Source organism: Pinus tabuliformis, chromosome Q (assembly GCF_031772625.1).
Source record: "Pinus tabuliformis cultivar Carrire ecotype Pingquan chromosome Q, CPIR1, whole genome shotgun sequence".
NCBI lineage: Eukaryota > Viridiplantae > Streptophyta > Pinopsida > Pinales > Pinaceae > Pinus > Pinus tabuliformis.
In genome coordinates this window covers 1,251,137,293-1,251,155,829 of record NC_142296.1, presented here as the reverse complement: position 1 = coordinate 1,251,155,829, position 18,537 = coordinate 1,251,137,293, and positions in this window count along the sequence as shown.

Sequence of the window (18,537 nt, the reverse complement as noted above, 5' to 3'; positions counted from 1 at the left end):
TTTTGCATGTTCGTTTTTGGTTGTGTGGCTTTCTTTCTGTTTTGTTGGTAAAAAGAGGATTTTGAAGTAAGCACGCACTCCAAACCTTTAGTGAGCGAAAAAAAAAACAAAAGCCCTTACTCCTTTCTAAAAAGTACTAACCTTTTAAACTACCTCACTTGGTCGAAAGTTACTTTCTAAGAATAGAGATCTTGGGTTCAAGTCTTTCTTTTTGTTGAGTTACTTTTTCAAAAATCACATGTAACCTATGTTTTAAAGTTACTTTATGTAAAAGTGTTCTCACCCATTATCAAATCTAAGTCACTTATAATTCCGAAGTCACTTTATCTTTTATTTAAGTTACAATTTAGTGGGTGGTTCATAAAGGACCATTGTAAAAATGACTTTCACTTATTTATAAAAGTGGGTCACATAAAGTAATATTTTTTTAAATTTAGCTAATTAGATTAAGTTTGGAAAGGGGAAGGTGGGGAGGAGCAGGATTTTTTTTAAATATAACATTATTATTCACTTCCAAACATTCACATAGTTCATTGGCATCTTCGACAATGTTTTTTCAAAAAGTCATAACTTCTTCATCAGGAAGTTGTTTTCAGAGCCATTTTTTTTAATCGGCCTAATTTTTCGAGATCTTTCCATTGGAACACTTGGTTTCAACATTTTCAGCTTTAGATTCTTTTAAAATGGAAATTCCATGCCTACTTATTCTTGATTGCACCAACTACTTCCAATGGTTATTCTACATTGTGCATTTACTTAGAAGTAAAGGTATTTATAAAATACCCTCAAGCCAAGAATCTAAACCTAAATATGAACATAAGGTATCCAAATGGGAAAATAAGAAAGATCAAGAACATGGGTTGATAGGGATGTCGATTTATCCAGACCTTGGATTCCATATCACAGAACTTGATACCCCTGATGAAGAAATCAAACAACTCAATAATGTTTTTGGAATTAAAAATAAAATTATAGCCCGTCAACTCAAAAATGAGTTTCTTACGTTGGACCCCAATAATTTTTCTTCCATTGAATATTTTTTGTCCAAGTTCAAGACCCTTAGAATTATCTTGGAAGATGTTAAGGTTAAGAAAGAACATGGTAGCCTTATTTATTACATTCCTACTAAGTTAGGACCAGCCTACTCTATGTTTGTTTCCACCTTCCATTCTACCAGAGAAGCCTTTATTTCTCAAGGGCCCATATTGTAATTCTTGCATAGATGTAAGCCACTTTCGTGTTTTTGGAAGTGAAGCATGGGCCCATATTGCAGATGAGAAACATGAAGCCTTATAACCTAAGAGTGAAAAATGTATTTTTGTTGGATATTCTGAAGATGTCAAAGGATATAGACTTCTTCAAACTAAATAAAAAAAATATTTTATTAGAAGAGATTTAAATTTTGTTGAAATTATATCGGCCTACGAGCCTAGTTTGGCAGACGTGCCACCTCTCTCTATCTCTTCTACTTCTAAAAATATTTCTTCTTCAGATGACGACAGTGAGGATGAAAATCCTCCACCACCTTCTCAGGATCCTCCTTCAGCTCCTCATATCCCAAAATGGGTCTGTGCTACTCGGGATGCAGCAGGTTCTCTTGCAGGTGATCCAAGAGATCATCGTCGTACACGTTATCAGTTTGATAGAGCCTCTTATTTAATGGCTCAAGCTTCAACGAATTATGATCCTGACACCATTGTAGAAACTTCAGGCCATTTAGATTGGGACACAACTATGAATGAAGAATATCGTTCATTATTGGAAAATGATACATGGGACCTTATTCCTCTTCCAAAGGGACAAAAACTTGTTAGATGAAAATGGGTTTACAGAACCAAAATTGGACCAAATGGAAATGTTGATAAACGTAAATCTCATCTTGTTTCTAACAGTTTTTCATAAGTTGAAAGCATTGACTATACTGAAACCTTCTCCCCTCTTGCCAAAATGAACATATCTACCTTGTTCTTTCCCTTGCTGCCTCTTTCAAATGGGAAGTCGATAAGATGGATTTTGAATTCGCCTTCTTGCATGGGGACTTGCATGAAGCAATCTATATGGGACAACCTCCTGGCTTTATACAAATAGACTCCACCCTTGTATGTCGGCTTAAGAAATCCCTTTGTGGTCTCAACCAAGTCCCTCCGGACTGGTATGCAAAAATGGGTAGATTTCTTTTAGATACTGGCTTTTCTAGGTGTAATTCTAACAATAATGTCTACACGAAGAACATGGGTAAGTCCCTTATCATTATTTTTCTTTATGTTGATGATCTTATCCTTACTGGTAGTGATCCCAACCTTATAAACCATGTGAAGTCTAGCCTTAAAAGCAGTTTGAAATGATATACTTAGGACACTTGCATTATTTTCTTGGTCTTCAAGTCTTGCAATCCAAAGAAGGTATTTCCCTTTCCCACTCCAAGTATGCCTGTGATCTTATACACCAACTTCACATGGAAGACTGTAAGCCAGCCCCTTCTCCCTTTTAATTTGGAGCCAAACTTTCAGTCACTTGTACTTCCCCTGAAGTTGATGTTACCTTATACGGTCAGATTGTTGGAAAACTTTTGTATCTAACCCATACCCATCCTAACCTTTCCTTTGTTGTTGGACTTATTGCTTGGTTTATGAAAAACCCACATGAAAGTCATTGGAAAGCAAATAAAAGAGTAATTTGTTATGTTCAAGGTACAGTTCAGTTTGGGATTCATTACAGTGCAGAAAAATCTCCTCTATTGGTTGGTTTCACTAATTCTGATTGGGTTGGTGACCTTGATGATTAGAAGTCTACTGCAGGTTATGTCTTCACTCTTGGTTCTGGACCTATTACATGGGCTTGCAAGAAACAAAGTGTCATTTCTCCTTCTTCAGCATAAGTAGAGTATTGTGGTGTCATAAAAGCTAATAAGGAAGCTTTGTGGCTTCGTTAGATCCTATCAGAGTTTGGTTTTCAGTAGTAGCATCTGACTACACTTTGGTGTGATAATCAAAGTGCCATTCAACTATGTGAAGATCTGGTCCAACATCAGTGCAACAGACACATTGAATTACACATGCACTTAATCAGAAATCTCATACATGACCATGTTCTTGAAGTGAAATATTGTTCAACCGATGATCAAGTTGCAGACATCTTTACAAAGGCTCTCATAGAGGTGAAGTTTACTAAACTTTGATTTATGATTGGAGTTCATGAAGTTGTCACTAAGGGGCGATAGTCTCTAATTACTCGTTCCTTCTCCTATCATGTCATCTTCGTACATCCTTCAATCCTATACCAAGTTGTTCATATGGGGAGATGTTAGGATATTCTGACACATAGGAAATAGTTAAGTATAACTTGGTCTAGTGTATAGTTAGGTAAATTTTATTTCTTTACTATGTACTTTTTGTAACTTACAATCTGACGATAACGATATGTTCTAGAAATGAAGTGATCTGACGGTTCATTTTCTCCTTGGTATTACCATCACTTGATCTGTGGCTTAACACCTAATTAGTCCATGATCTGTATTTAAAGAGCGTGGAGGGTCGTTTTTAAGGTGACAGTTCATGAGAGAAGCTTATGTAAATTTTCTTTCTTTTATATTAATAAATTTCCTAAAGTGATCACATTGGCTCAAGCTGTGGACTGTTTCCCTCTTTGAGGGTTTTAACCACGTCAAAAATACTGGTGTACCGATTTGTGATCTATTTGTGAGCAATGTCATTTGGTGTTCTATCTAAGGAACTTACCCTGAAAATTCCTACATATTTTAACGAAAATTTCCACAATATCTCATATTAATATGATCTAAATTCACCATCTAAAATATACTAGAAAAAATTTATAGTGAAAATGCCAAACTAACGTATTTAAAACTAATTTCAAGAGTACTCAAGAACCCTAACTTCGTCAAAGCATATCTTCGAAAGTATAGAAAAAAATATGAAATTTTAGCAATATTTTCATTAGTATTTCTCCTGAATATACTCAAATTTCACCATTCGAACCCCCAAAATAAAGTTATAGACAAAAATACAATATGATTTGTTTGAGACAACAAAACCATGATAACTTCATATGCTCTAATACCAAATTCTATGAACCTTGTTCCTTAGAAATGATCAGAAACCAATAATTATAGCCTTATTTGAGAGTGTGCAGGATTTTTTTAGAATGAATACAATGTACAACAACAATATTTGATGATCCTCAGACTATGTCGCCTTAGTATGTGTGTGTGTGTGTGTGTGTGTAGGAGACAATGTGTACAATTATAATAAAATTGGACCATGAAAGTCTCTAGCCTACATAACAATATAATAATAGAAATGTAATCACTCAATATCTAGTGTTTAATAAGGGGTTTTAGGATTAACATGGGACTTATATAGGGCTTAATGGTGATGGTGAAAACTATGAAAGTAGGGGAATATTGGAAGCATGGGTTACTTCTACATGCACGATTGTAGTAGGTGACCAATAATAAGACGGGGGGGTCACATGATAAAATGAAAGGATGGACAAATGAGCTATTTTTATGTTGAGGATAGAATTCATGTTTTGGAAGATATGGTTGTAAAGATAGAGGATGGATTGATACAAGACTTAAACATCTTAGTGACATTGATAGATAGGTTTTGAGGGATGCTTCAAAGTAGGGATTGATGAAAAGAGGGTGCCTCATAATTTGATATGTCATAGGAATGAATTTCCTGTGATTTAGAACTACAACGAAGGGACATGTATCATTAGAGGAATTAGAGGTAAAAAATAGGCCTCCTAAGGAAAATGTACAATCAAAATTCACTTTCTGAGAACCCGTCACATTGTAGGTGATGACATCATCCCCAAAGGTTGAGATGGCATTGTTTGAGTTAAAGGTACTAACTTGTCACATTCTAAACGACACTTTAAAACTCATGGTTAACCATGGTAGTGCTCTAAGTACTTTAAAGTCATAAAGTAAAATAATCATGATAAATGTTATTTCACATTTTTTTTAATAAAATATTATTATTGTCATTTCATATTTTTTGAAAGAAACAATGCATATCCCTATACAATATTCATGTCTTTACACACTATTCAATAAATATTATATTCTTATATTCTTATATATTTATTTTTAAATTATATATTCATCTCATTTTATCTAATATTACTATTTCAAATTAATTATAAATTAATGTCTATACATAAGTAAATAAATATAAATGAAATCTATCTCAATATTTTTTTAATTTTAAATACAACCCAATTCATTTTATTATGATTATATTAATATTATATATTGTTATATAAAATATTATGAAAAATAATCTAAATGTAATAGAATATATATTATATTCATTTTTATATTATATATTATTTCTTCTTATATTATAAATTCAATATGTAATATAAAATTAATACATAAAATAATATATTACATTTATTAAACTATATTATTTGATTTTTATATAGTATTTTAATTACATGTTATTATATAATTTAATTCTATAATTTAAATAATATAAATTTTAATTAATAGTATAATATACAAATTAGAATTTATAAATTTATATTTATTATTTATTTTAATTTATTTAAGTACAATGGACAAATGTATTAGTTATTCAATGATAATGGATTTTTATTGGAAAGCTCATTTTTATTTATAGTCAGTCAATACAAATTTTTATTAATTTTATTTTGGTACAACTTTCCAAATGATTAACCCATGGTTACATCGATTGTGGTGCAAAACGTGAATTGAAAATTCATAAATATTATTTTATTGGTTTAGCTAGTATTTTTTACTTCCTTAGGAATCCCATTTTAGAACTCAAAATTCCCCTAATACCTTCGAGCATGCATGCCAAGTTAAATATTGCACCGATTGTAGGGACACTTGAAGGTAGTGAGTGGCCATATGATCTAGAGATGGAGCAACCCCTTGAGGAGCTAGATAGTAGAAATGGATCCCATGTACCATTTTTCACTTATGTGATACAAAAGTACAAAGGAGCCTTATCAATTATAGTAGGATAGTCTTCAGATGGAGATGGAGGTAGTATTCGAGGTTGTTTCCATGCATCACCTTCACACTGAATCATGATAGTGTGGATCACTATCATAGTGGGGGATGGAAAGTCGTTCTTGCATGCCTTGGAGGTAACCATTTTGATGGAGATGAGATTTGGTGATTGAAGAGTTGCATGGATGGGTTACTAAGAATCGAAATCAGTGTATTGGTGTGAGGAAGTGAGTTCTTATGAGCTCAATCATTATGGTCAAATTAGCTACCCAACCAACTTAAGGTATGGGTGGATTATGTTGATTTGGGGTAGCATCGGATGTGCTCTAGACATGAAAATTCATGGAGAGGCTAAAGCATATGAGACCTCCAAGACCCAGAAATGGTTTGGGTAGATTCTAACCGGTTTGGGAGATATTAATAAAATTAATATTTTTAAAGGAGTTCCTAAGTCTAAACATAGGAAAAAAAAATATTAATGGGTATTAATATAAAATTGGGTTAGAAGGTTCCAAAATTCATTAGATCAAGCCAAATATAATCTTAGCCATTGATTAGAGATTTAATCTCGGTCGTTGGAGGACCAATAGGAAAAGTATAAGAAGAGGCTTGAGAGCCAGTTGGAGGACACACTAAGGGAGATTAGTCAGTTCAATTTCTGGAGAGGGGTTAGCTGAGAAATTTGAACAAGTGGTTTGGAGAGCAGTAGGAGGCAGCCAGTATGAAACAAAGAGTCAGAAATAACACTAGGAAATAGCATAGAGGTTGGAGAGGTAGACACAAAGCCTCTCAGGCTGACACAGAGGCTGCAGACTGCACAGTCACTAGAGGGCCTACGTGGGTGATGCAGATAGGCCCAATGTTGACACAAAGAGGCAAGGGATGATGTAGAGGGTCTGGGAGCAACACAGAGGTCATCTAAGTTGACCCTGAGATTGGGGGAAGTGTTGAAGAATTTTCTCTTTGTTGGGTAAGCCAGTTTGGCACCCAGTTGTACTGAAGAATTGCTGAATAATAAAATCCTTCCTTACTGCACTGGTTTTCCCACATTGGTTTTTTCAGGGACTGATTGTCCAAAATATTTGTGTCTATGTGTTAATTCTTTTGCATTCATTTGTTTCTGTATTATGTGATATCTGCAACAAAATTTATTTTAATTTTTACTGAAGGATTTTCATAAATAACTTATTGGGAAATAAGTAGGTAAAATAAATCAGTTGTTGCAGTGATAGATTTTTCACATGGTATCAGAGCAAGTAATCAGAGATAGGAAGGGAAAATCAATTATGGGTCAATACCATGATGCAAAGGCATCTACGTCAGGAGACTCACACAGATTTTCAGAAAATTACACAAGAGAAAGTGATTTCAATTTCTCTATGTTGGCTTCCATGCTGGAAGAAGAAGTGGCTTGTGTGACTAGCTTTGCATCATTAGAGGTATGGTATATAGACAGTGGGGCCCCTTGGCATATGATGGGACTCCAGGAATGTTTCTTAGATTATCAAAAGGAGAAGATGAACTTTCAGATCGCCATGGGGAACAAGGCAAAACATACTCTAGTAGGGAGGGGTACCATAGTTTTTCAAACAGAAACGGGAGAGCGGTTCTATCCTACTAATGTGCTACATGTACAAGGATTGTGGATGAACTCAATTTCCATGTCGCAACTTCAAGGAAAAGGCTATGACGTTTTCTTCATCAAGGAGAATTTATACGTTAAACACCCAAGCTAGAAAAAGAAAGTGCAGATCGAGATCAAAAGTAACAGGTTGTACAGACTACGACTAGAATCACCAATGGCACTAATAGGCAGTCATGTAGACAAGATTTGAACAAACTATAGCACAGAAGAATGGGAAATTTTCACCATGGGGCTCTGAGAATCCTCAGGATCACTATAACAGGAGTTCCAGATCTTAGTATAGAATGAGATGATGTATGTAGAGGATGTGCTCTAGGAAGGTATGCTAAGGCAATATTTTATAGAAGTAAAAACAGGGCCAAGAGTGTACTAGGATTTATAGACTCAGATATCTGTGGACCCATGTCCACTAAAGCTCTTAGTAGTGCCGAGTACTTCGTTACCTTCATTGATGGACACTCAAGGAAAACTTGGATTTATTTTCTGAAAACCAAGGACGAGGTTTTTTGTCAATTCAAAGAGTTCAAGGCTCTGGTCGAGAATCTGACTAGGAAGAAAATAGAATTTTTGCGCTTAGATAATGGCGGAGAGTATTTCAATAAGGACTTCATTGATTTTTTTGTTAAGGAGGGCATTAAAAGAGAATTGACAGCACCGTACAATCTAGAGCAGAATGGAGTAGCAGAAAGAAAGAACAAGACTATTGTAGAAGAAGTTAGGGCCATGATGTATGATCAGGATATGCCAAAATTCCTTTGGGCAGAAGCATGCAACATAGTAGTCTATGTTTAGAATAGAACTCCTCATCGAGAATTGGGCAAGATTACTCCAGAGAAAGTCTTCACAGGGAAGACGCATGAAGTTAGTCATTTCAGGATATTTGGGAGCTTAGCATATTGTCGCATACCAGAGGAAAAGAAGAAGAAGAAGCTAGATAAAACTGCAGATAAATGATATCTAGTGGGATATAGAAAGAATGGTAAGGCATGCAGAATCTATCTTCCAGGGAGCAAGAAGGTAGTAGTTCGACGATATGTGAAGTTCATGGAAGACGAGGCTTTCAAAAAGTCTCAAGAAATGCCTTCCGAGGAACAGTCAATAGAGAAAACGTTGGTCAAACCTATTCAACCAACGGAAGAAAAGAATCCTTCCTCAGGTCTGGAATAATCACGGGATGAGGAGGAGCTAACAAAAGCAGTCACTGGTAGAGGAAGAACAAGCAGGGAACTTTGTCATATTCTGCGAGATGCAAAGGAGTTCAACGGTGCCCAACGAACAATAAGAGGGAGTGAAAACAACCAGATAGGTATCAAGCATTAGTAGCTCAGGATGGGAAGCCTGCCAGTTTTCAGGAGGTAGCTCAACATCAGGTTTGGCCAGATGCGGTGGGTGAGGAGTACAACTCCATAATGGTGAACGATATCTGGGAGTTAGTGCTAAGGCCTCAAGACAGATTAGTGGTAGCTTCGAGATGGATATACAAGATCAAATACGCTACAGACAATAGTGTTGAGAAATATAAAGCCTGGTTTGTGGCTAAGGGATATGCTCAAAAGGAAGAAATTGACTGAAAATAGAGCTTCGCCTCAGTAGCTAGGTATACATCTATTAGAATCGTGATATCTCTTGCAGCACAGATGGGGTGGGAGATTCATTAGATGGATGTCAAAATGCCATTTCTGAATGGTGTGATAGAAGAAGAGGTATACATTGAAAAACAAGAGGGCTTTGAGACAGATGAGAAGAAGTCTCATATATGTAGATTGAGGAAAGCCTTGTATGGACTGAAACAGACACCTAGAGTGTGGTATGGGTGAATCAATGGCTACTTGTAGGAAATGGGATTTGTCAAGAGTGACACAGATCCAAATATCCACTATATGGTTTTAAAAAATGAGCCTCTAATCTTAGTATTATATGTGGATGATCTCTTCCTGACAAGATCATTTAGGCTCATAGGGTACTACAAGAAGAATCTAGCCATGGAGTTGGATGTGAAGGATTTAGGATGAATGCATTATTTCCTGGCATTCGAATTTTGGTAGCAAAAGGGGGAGATCTTCCTTAGGCAAGGGAGATATGCTACAGAAATCCTAAAAATATTTGGGATGGACAACTATAGACTCATGGCTACTCCAATGATAACCAATTAGAAGAAGATTGATGCATCAAAAGGCAAAGATGTTGATCGCACCTTATACAGGCAGCTCATAGGGTCCCTATTGATCCCACCGAATAGGGTGCACTGGGCAGTAGCCAAACATTTTTTGAGGTATTTACAGGGAACAGTCGATTATGGCCTCTTGTACACCAGGGGTAAGGATATCAGATTGAGTGGGTTTACTCATGCAGATTGGTTATGAAGTTCAGTGGATTGGAAAGGTACCTCTGGGTATTGTTTCAACATTGGATCATTCCCTTCTGGTGCAGTAGGAAAGAAAATTTGTGGCTCTGAGCTCAGCTAGGGCAGAATAAATGGCAGCAAGCATAGCTTTATTTGAGGCCATATGGCTCAAAAAACTGCTTGTGAGCCTATTCAGAAGAAATATGGAGGCGACTAGAATCATGTGTGAAAAGTAGAGTTGCATCAAGGTCTCTGAGGATCCAACATTTCACCATAACTCAAATCATATTGATATCCAATGTCACTTTGTCAAAAACTGTGTCCAACGAGGATCTGTATAGTTGAGCTACACTCCTACAAGAGAACAGGTGGCAGACATCCTTACCTAGGCCCTTGGAAGAACCAAGTTTGATTATTTTAGGGAGAAGATGGGGATGATAAAGATTCCATTTCAGTAGCAGAAATGGGTATGATGTTGTAGTGCAGTAGCAGTCAGTAGTAGCACGATGCAACATGATGAGAAGGATTTTGTAGTGTAGATGCAGTGTTGGGAATATGGATAGACAACAGCATGGATGCAGAGGGAGGATGTAACAGTGGCAGTGATAGAGGCATGGGCACCAGTACAGGATGTAGTAGTGCAGAGGATGTTGAGGAGGGAGGCTTAGCATCAGCACAAGTACCGACGTCGTATGATCGCAATAATGCTCAACGTGGAGTATTACAAGAGCACAATCCTCACTAAGAGGGGGGTGCTGATTTTGGGTAGCATCGGATGTGCTCTAGCCATGAAAATTGGTGGAGAGGCTAAAGCACATGAGATCTCCAAGACCCAGAAATGGTTTGGGAAGATTCTAACTGGTTTGGGAGATATTAAAATAATTTATATTTTTAATGGAGTTCCTAAGTCTAAACATAGGAAAAATAAAATATTAAAGGGTATTAATATAGAACTGGGTTAGAAGGTTCCAAAAGTCATGGATCAAGCCAAATATAATATTATTCATTAATTAGAGATTTAATCTCAACCGTTGGAGGACCAATAGGAAAAGTATAAGAAGACTCTTGAGAGTGAGTTGGATGACACACTGAGGGAGACTAGTGAGTTCGATTTCTAGAGTGGGGTTAGCTGAGAAATTTGAACTAGTGGTCTAGAGAGTAGCAGGAGGCAGAAATTACAGAACAAAGCGTCGGGAAAAACACAAGGAGAACATCGCAGAGGTTGGAGAGGTAGACGTAGAGCCTCTGAGGCAGACACAGAGGTTGCAGACTACGCAATCACTAGAGGTGATGCAGAGAGGCCTAGTGTTGATGCAAAGAAGTAGGGGCTAATGCAAAGGGTTCGGGTGAAATGCAGAGGTCATCCAGGCTGATGCTGAAACTAGGGGAAGTGCTGAAGAATTTTCTCTCTGTTGGGTAAGTCCGTTTGGGACCCAATTGTAATGAAGAATTCCTGATAATAAAATCCTCCCTTGTTGCACCGATTTTCCCACATTGGGTTTTCCCGAGGATTAATTGTCCAAAATATTTGTTTCGATGTGTTAATTCTTGTGCATGTGTTTGTTTTTCTATTATGATGTGATATCTGCAATAGAATTTATTTTAATGTTTACTAAAGGGTTTTCATAAATAACTTATTGGGAAATAACTAGGTAAAATAAATCAGTTGTTGCAGTGATAGATTTTCACATATTCAACACATAGTGACATGTAGGGGTTGTTCAAAGTAAAGGCACAACAATAGATCACGAAAAACACTTTAGGCATTGAGGCATAGCATTTTGATTGGTGGACTTATGGGTTCAACTTTATTCCATGGAGGGATTTTAGAACAACAACATCTTGGAATGGTAGATGGTGTAAGGCCCTCATCTACATTAGTGTGTGAATGTTCAAATGCAAATTGATGTTGGGTTTAGGGAAATACTGATTGAGGAAGAAAACCAAAGAGTTTGGGGCACTCCACATATATAACAAGCATGGACTAACGAAATGGACATATGAAGGACCAAGTTCACTTCACAGATTGAAGGAAGAGTTTGGTTGCATCCATAGACATAAACATGGTTACGAATATGTGTTGAGTGTATTTTAGGGTTAGTGCATCAGTTTTTGGCACAACCATTATAGATGGGTGGGTGTGGCCATCAGATATAGGTGCACATCACCAAAGTAAATTGGTCAGTTGATTGAGTTTCCTCAATAGAAGAGGTAAACAACAATGTGGGTTGTCTCAGTGATATAAGCACACAATGGATATATGGTCCAACATTTGACATGTACACACACACATGATGAGACATCAACTTGAGTAAACAAACATGAATTTTGGATTTCCTCACCCATGTATACATTGTGGCATATTGTCTCAAAGGAAGGAAGATCAAGCCAGGCCAACAAAAGATAGCACATGGATTGATGGACTCGACATGTGTATGAGTGAATGCATGTGGGTGAGACATCAGCTTGGTTACTTACATGAATTTTGGGTTTCCTACCTAAGTGCATGACAAGATTCATGTCATCCCATGTAGAAGATAAAGGGACATGACCATTTGGTGGAATGGAGTGGGTGTCTATATATGAGTTTCAAATTGAATGAAGGATGTAAGGAAAATGGAGTGCACAAAATGAATTCAGTAGATTGCACAAATATAGAGAATAGAAGATAAAAGAGAGTGAACAAGTGTAACAACTCTTGGTTAAAAGTTCATGTAATAAAATTTAATAAGGGAAAAATAATACCACGGTTAAGGGACACTTATTCCAAGCTGAATGTTGGGAAAATATATCCTAGTGGACATTGCTAGATTTTTTTATGGCTAAAGGAAATTGACAAAGGAAATGGAAAATGGTTTGGAAAGGAAAATGGCATTAATTGGAATTTTATTTATTAAACATAGGAAATTGGGAGAAAAGGAATATGAAAGGACACAAGTTGCATGTGAGGAGGAAAATGAAGGAAAATAATGGAAAATGGAGAAAATAGGGGCCTCATTCGTAAAACGGCTTGTAAGGATCAATTGGCAAGCTTTTGCTCAGGCTTGGTCAATGTAATATTTTGGTGAGTTTTGGTCCTCTCTCATTATTATCTCTTTCTCACTCTTGGAAATGTAGAGTTTTCTTGGAACATTCTAGCTTTGGAGGAAGGAAGGGAAAAGCAAGCAAAGGAAGGACAAGGAAAGGAAAGGAAAGAAAGATCAATCAAGGAGGAGTGGGATAAAGAAACTTTAGCATGTTGGGTGCAACCTAGCTTGGCTATATTTTGGGCAAGAAACTCGAGTTTTATGGAGCACATAGTGGAGAAGATGCATAGAGTATGAAGTGGACCGCACAGTAGAGGAGTAGATCAGAACGAAAAAATGTGCAGACAAGTCACCATGTAGAACACGATGAAGAATAACATTAACAATAGGATCAAATATTTGAAGAGGGAAGATCATACATTGATAGACAAAACTCAACCTTGACAGGACGAGGCCCTTGAGCTCTCTGAGACAGTAGATGAGAAGCTCCAGGAGCTTCAATAGAGGAAGGTAACATTGCTACAGAAGGTTGCAGAGCATGTAATAGAGGCATTGTTGGAGGAAGCACACAGCGAGGATAAACAAATGATAGAAGTGCTCCAATAGTTCAACCAGGCCTATAACAACATTGCAAAAAAGATCAGAGGCACAACACCTAAGTGACTCAGGATGAGTCATAGGTGAGTGTTGGGGGCATGTTGGGGGCCTGTTGGGCGCAACCCAATTTGTCCAGATTTTGGGCAAGAAACCTGAGTTTTATGGAGCACGCTGTAGAAATGATGTCACAGAGTATGAAGTGAGTTGCGTAGTAAAGCAGCGGAGCACAACGAAAACCGCATAACACAATAGGAATAATTGTAGGTAACATATTGCATGTGTGGTTTCCTAGTTGGTTTTGAAATGCATGGATTTGCCTTTGATATATGATTCTCTTATTGTCGATGGTATGGTTTTGTCGAGTTATGACAATTGTTTTTAGCCTTGCCTTTCCCTTTTTTAGATATCCAAGGTGTCATAGGATTGTTTTCTAGGTTTTGAGCTTTGGAATTGCCGAATGGTTTTGGAATCCGAGAAAGAGGTGGTCTCAAGGAAATTAGCAAAGGAATAGGAATCCCTTGACAAGTTTCTATGAGATACAAGGTAAAGCCTAAGGGCGGCATATCGGTTTAGGGTCTAGTGATCTAGTGTGGATTGCGGTAAAGCCTGAGAGACAAGGAGATAGAAAATTCTTTAAGGATATAGTTGGAGTCTGCAGGAATACTTAGTTTGCTTTGGTTTTGTGATCTCAATACCGTTTTTTGTGAGATCATGGTTTCATGAGGGTGGATGTGGTTTAACCTCTAGATTCCCCTGGTTATTTTTGGATATTTTTTATCTATTAGATTACACATTCATGTTTGAAATATGGCATGAGGTCACTAGCTAAAATAAATATTTGGTTCAACCATGTCTATGGTCGGGTGGTATGTGGAAGTCCCAAACCTTGTTGGCTCTTACCTATGTTTAATAAAAGCTAAGTTATCTTGATTTTGTACTTGTTATTATGTGGCCTTAAATTGATGGTATCTCATTGTTATTTACTTGGTTTAATGTTGGTTATAAGTATGGTTATTTCTTGTATTTACTTGTAGCTGAAAGGATAATGGATGTAAGACCTAGTTGATGTCAAAATAGTTAAATGAAGAGAGTGGTGATCCTTATTACCAAGTATCATATGAGTTGTCAGTCAATTATTCTCTTTCTTGTATTCATGTCCTGCAAATTGCATTGGTATAAAGTGTGTGACATAATGTTAGTCCCAATTGGGGATTGTTAGGCCTAGTCCTGGAGCAAGATTTTGGCTTGCAAGTCATGTTGTCATGTAGATTATGGATTATGAAAGCTACAAGGGATTTCTGGTAGTGACCTAGATTCTAGTCTTCAAAAGTGGCACAAATCCTAGAGTCACATGCATAGTACTGAGGAGAAAAGTTCCAAGATGAACACATGCCTTGTTGTGGGAGTTTTTTGAGCCTCCCAGACGCACCCTTGTCTATATCAAGGGATCGTCTAGGGGTTCAATGGTCTAAAACTCAGTGGGACCCAGGGACTAGTCATGGGGATGACTAGGAAGCCTTCTGGGAGTTCTATAGTAGGTATAGAAGGTCTTTGTTACGAGTTTTCGTCGAATCCACTTCCTTAAGGTCACCAAGGAGGCCGAGTCTTGTCATAGTAGCCCCTCATCTAATTTTTACCCCGAGTAAGCTAGTGAAAGTGGGTAGATATGAGGTGATGAATCATTACATGGTGGTATTAGAGAGGATTGCACTCTTTATGGGAAACTTATGATGTTTTCAAGGTCATTATCGTCATGCATGGGATCATAGTATACTATTAGTATGGTCCTGCATGATGTTATGTGTTGATTATGTTGTTGTTGGAATGTGTTTTTCTTGAATGCATGTTGATTGTGTATGAATTCATTATGCACTTTAGTGTCTATATGTTGTTATGCATGCATTTCCATGGGTATGGTTATGCATATATGGTAGGTGAGACATGCATTGTGAGGTCGTTTTATGCAATTAGGTCATCATGATGCTATTGGTATGTTATGATGCTAATGGGTTGAATGAGGTAAAGCAGGAAATGTATACTATTAGAGCTAGGTTACTGCACTAGACTTTGGGGTAAGTGTAGATTGTCATATGAGTTTGTATATTTGGCATGCATGTATGTTATTCATGGTTTTTGTGAGCATTAGGGCTACTTATACGTTTTTCATTCTATTATTATTATGGTTACATATGTGATAAATGCTAGTTGATCAATGTAGTTATATACACATGTGTCAGATAGTCATGAATGATAGTAACATGTGGTTGTATGCATTACTACTAATGTTTTATGTTAGTTAGGTCTATGATTATGTTATATGTTGTTGATGAGCATGTTAAATGTTAACTTATTGTTGTTATATGTTACTTAACTTGATGATTAGGGTTATAGCTTAATATCCTGATGTTATATGTATCGTGTTAAATTGGATTGACCTATGCAGATGGTTAGGGTTATGACATTCAGGTATGATTTGACATATTTGTGACATTGTGTTGTACTAATCTAGACTGATCGTACAAATGTGATTGTTATTAATGAATGACAAATGTTTATGAGTTTATGATGTGAACATGTTAGCTAGTTAATTTCATGGATATCAAACCTTTTTTTTTATTGGATGTGTTGTGAAGCTATATCATGCTAAGCTAGCTTGATTGTGCAGACAAGATGGCCTCCCCTAAGATACATTAAGGTATGACCTTGCTTATGTTGTCAACTTTTTTTTGAATGTTTGATTATGTCATCTATTTGGTGTTTGAGTGTTGGTGTCTATTATGTTGTCTATCTATTGTTGAGTGTTTAATTAATCGCATGATATGAGTATGTGTCTATAAGATTGCATCAAGAAATGATCTTGTTTTAAGATGGTTTTACTCACACATATGTGTTGAGATAGTTGACATGTACTTGACTGTAATAGGTGACGGTTGTAGCATTATGTCTAATGACTATGATTTGAATATGGATTATGACATGATTGTTAGTCTTAGTAAAGGTGGATTTCAAATTGATAGATATGATTGTCTTGATATTTGGAACATGTGGTTTACATATGTGAGAAGTTGTAGGGTAACATGATTGGCATTAGTATGACAAGATAATGTAACTAGTATGTCGTTATGTTTACTTATCCATTGACAGTTATGTGTTTATGGAAGTATGATGCAGTGGATTTCATGGTCAAAGAGATTGCCATGAAATCTTAAAGAATGCTCGAGTTGAGCTTTCTCTTGAAGGAACTGGGAACCATGGGGGTGGACTCAGGGTGTCTATTGCTAGTCTTGTTCTTTTAGTATTTTTCTGTTTGTTTCATTTGATTTGTGGTTCTTTTATGTCAAGTATGTTATGAAACCAGCTCACAAAATAGAAGAAGAGATAGATCCATGACTTCAAAATAATCCTCTTCGAGGGGTAAACCTCATTTATTTTACACAAACGAATAATTCTTGGATCATACAAATGAAAATACCTCCTTTCTATATATAGGAGTCTAAGGGGTCACAATATATTCAGAGCCAACAAAACAATAATAATGTAAGGGCACAACAATAAAAATAGTGGGCTTCTATGGGGCACAATAATAACAATATGGGGACTACATGGGCACAACAATACAATAAGAGGGTTGCACTAATAACAAAAAAGTGTTACACTAGTAGTAGAGGGACCTAACATGCCCCTCCTTCAAAAAGTGTTGTCCTCAACGCTTGAGTAGTTTTGGATTATTGTGTATAAAATTCTCATCCTCCCATGCAGAATCTTCAGTGGTTAAGTTCTTTCACTTAATGAGATACTCTAAAATTGATCGATTTCATAGTTTTCAGGTTATTATTTCCATGACTACTTCAGGTTCCAATTTGATTTTTCCTTTCTCGTCAAGTTCCAACAATATTGTTTGAATTGAGAGCTTGTCACCTATAACCTTCTTTAAGAATGAAACATGGAAAACTGGGTGCACTCGGGAAGATGCGGGAAACTCTGATTTGTATGCCATAGTACCAATTTTTTACAACATCTTTTAAGGACCATATTACTTTGGTGATAATTTATTATCCTTATTAGCTTTCTTAGGGGACATTTGTTTGTATGGTTGTAGCCATAAAAATACCTAGCCGCCTACATCAAAACTTATTTTGCTGCGATGTTGATCTACCTATTTTTTCATTTGATTCTGCGCCAAAGTGAGGTTATCCTTTAAGAGTTGGAGAAATTTCTTTTGATGCTTGATGTGATCTTCCATTTCTTGAACCTTATAATTTTTTCTTAAATATGATGTGATGGATGGTCTATGATATCCATAAAGTGTCATAAATGGGATCATTTTTATTGAAGTGTTATACCACCATTCAACCAGAGGTAACCACTTGACCCATTGTGTTTGTTTATCATATACAAAAAAATGCATATATACTTCCAAACATCTTTTTACTATCTCCGTTTGTCCATCTATATTGAGAGTTTAAGGAGTGGTAATTCCTACAAATGCACAACAACATATGGTCAAATTCATTTATTCTTTCTCTAGGGTTGGTTCCTGGCGTATATCCTCTTCTTTTGATGTTTCTTGATCCTCTTATTCCTACTCTCCACAATCTATGTAAAATAATTTCCTCTCAGCACAGTTATGACCTTTAGTGTATTTTCTATCGCAATTGTAACAAAGCCCTTTTTCTCCTTTTTCTTCCAATTGTTGTGGTGTCAACCTCATAGGCTGTGGAAGGATAGAAGAAACAACACATCCATATTTATAGTTTTGAGTGGTAGGATTCGTTGTTTCCATAATTTTTCTTCCCAACCTGAATGCCTTCTCCAATTAATTAGGTTCCCAAAGACGAACATCATGTTGAATGTTATCGTTTAAAGTCCCAATGGAGACACCAATCCTCTTCTTCTCTGGAATATCATTTACCCTTATATT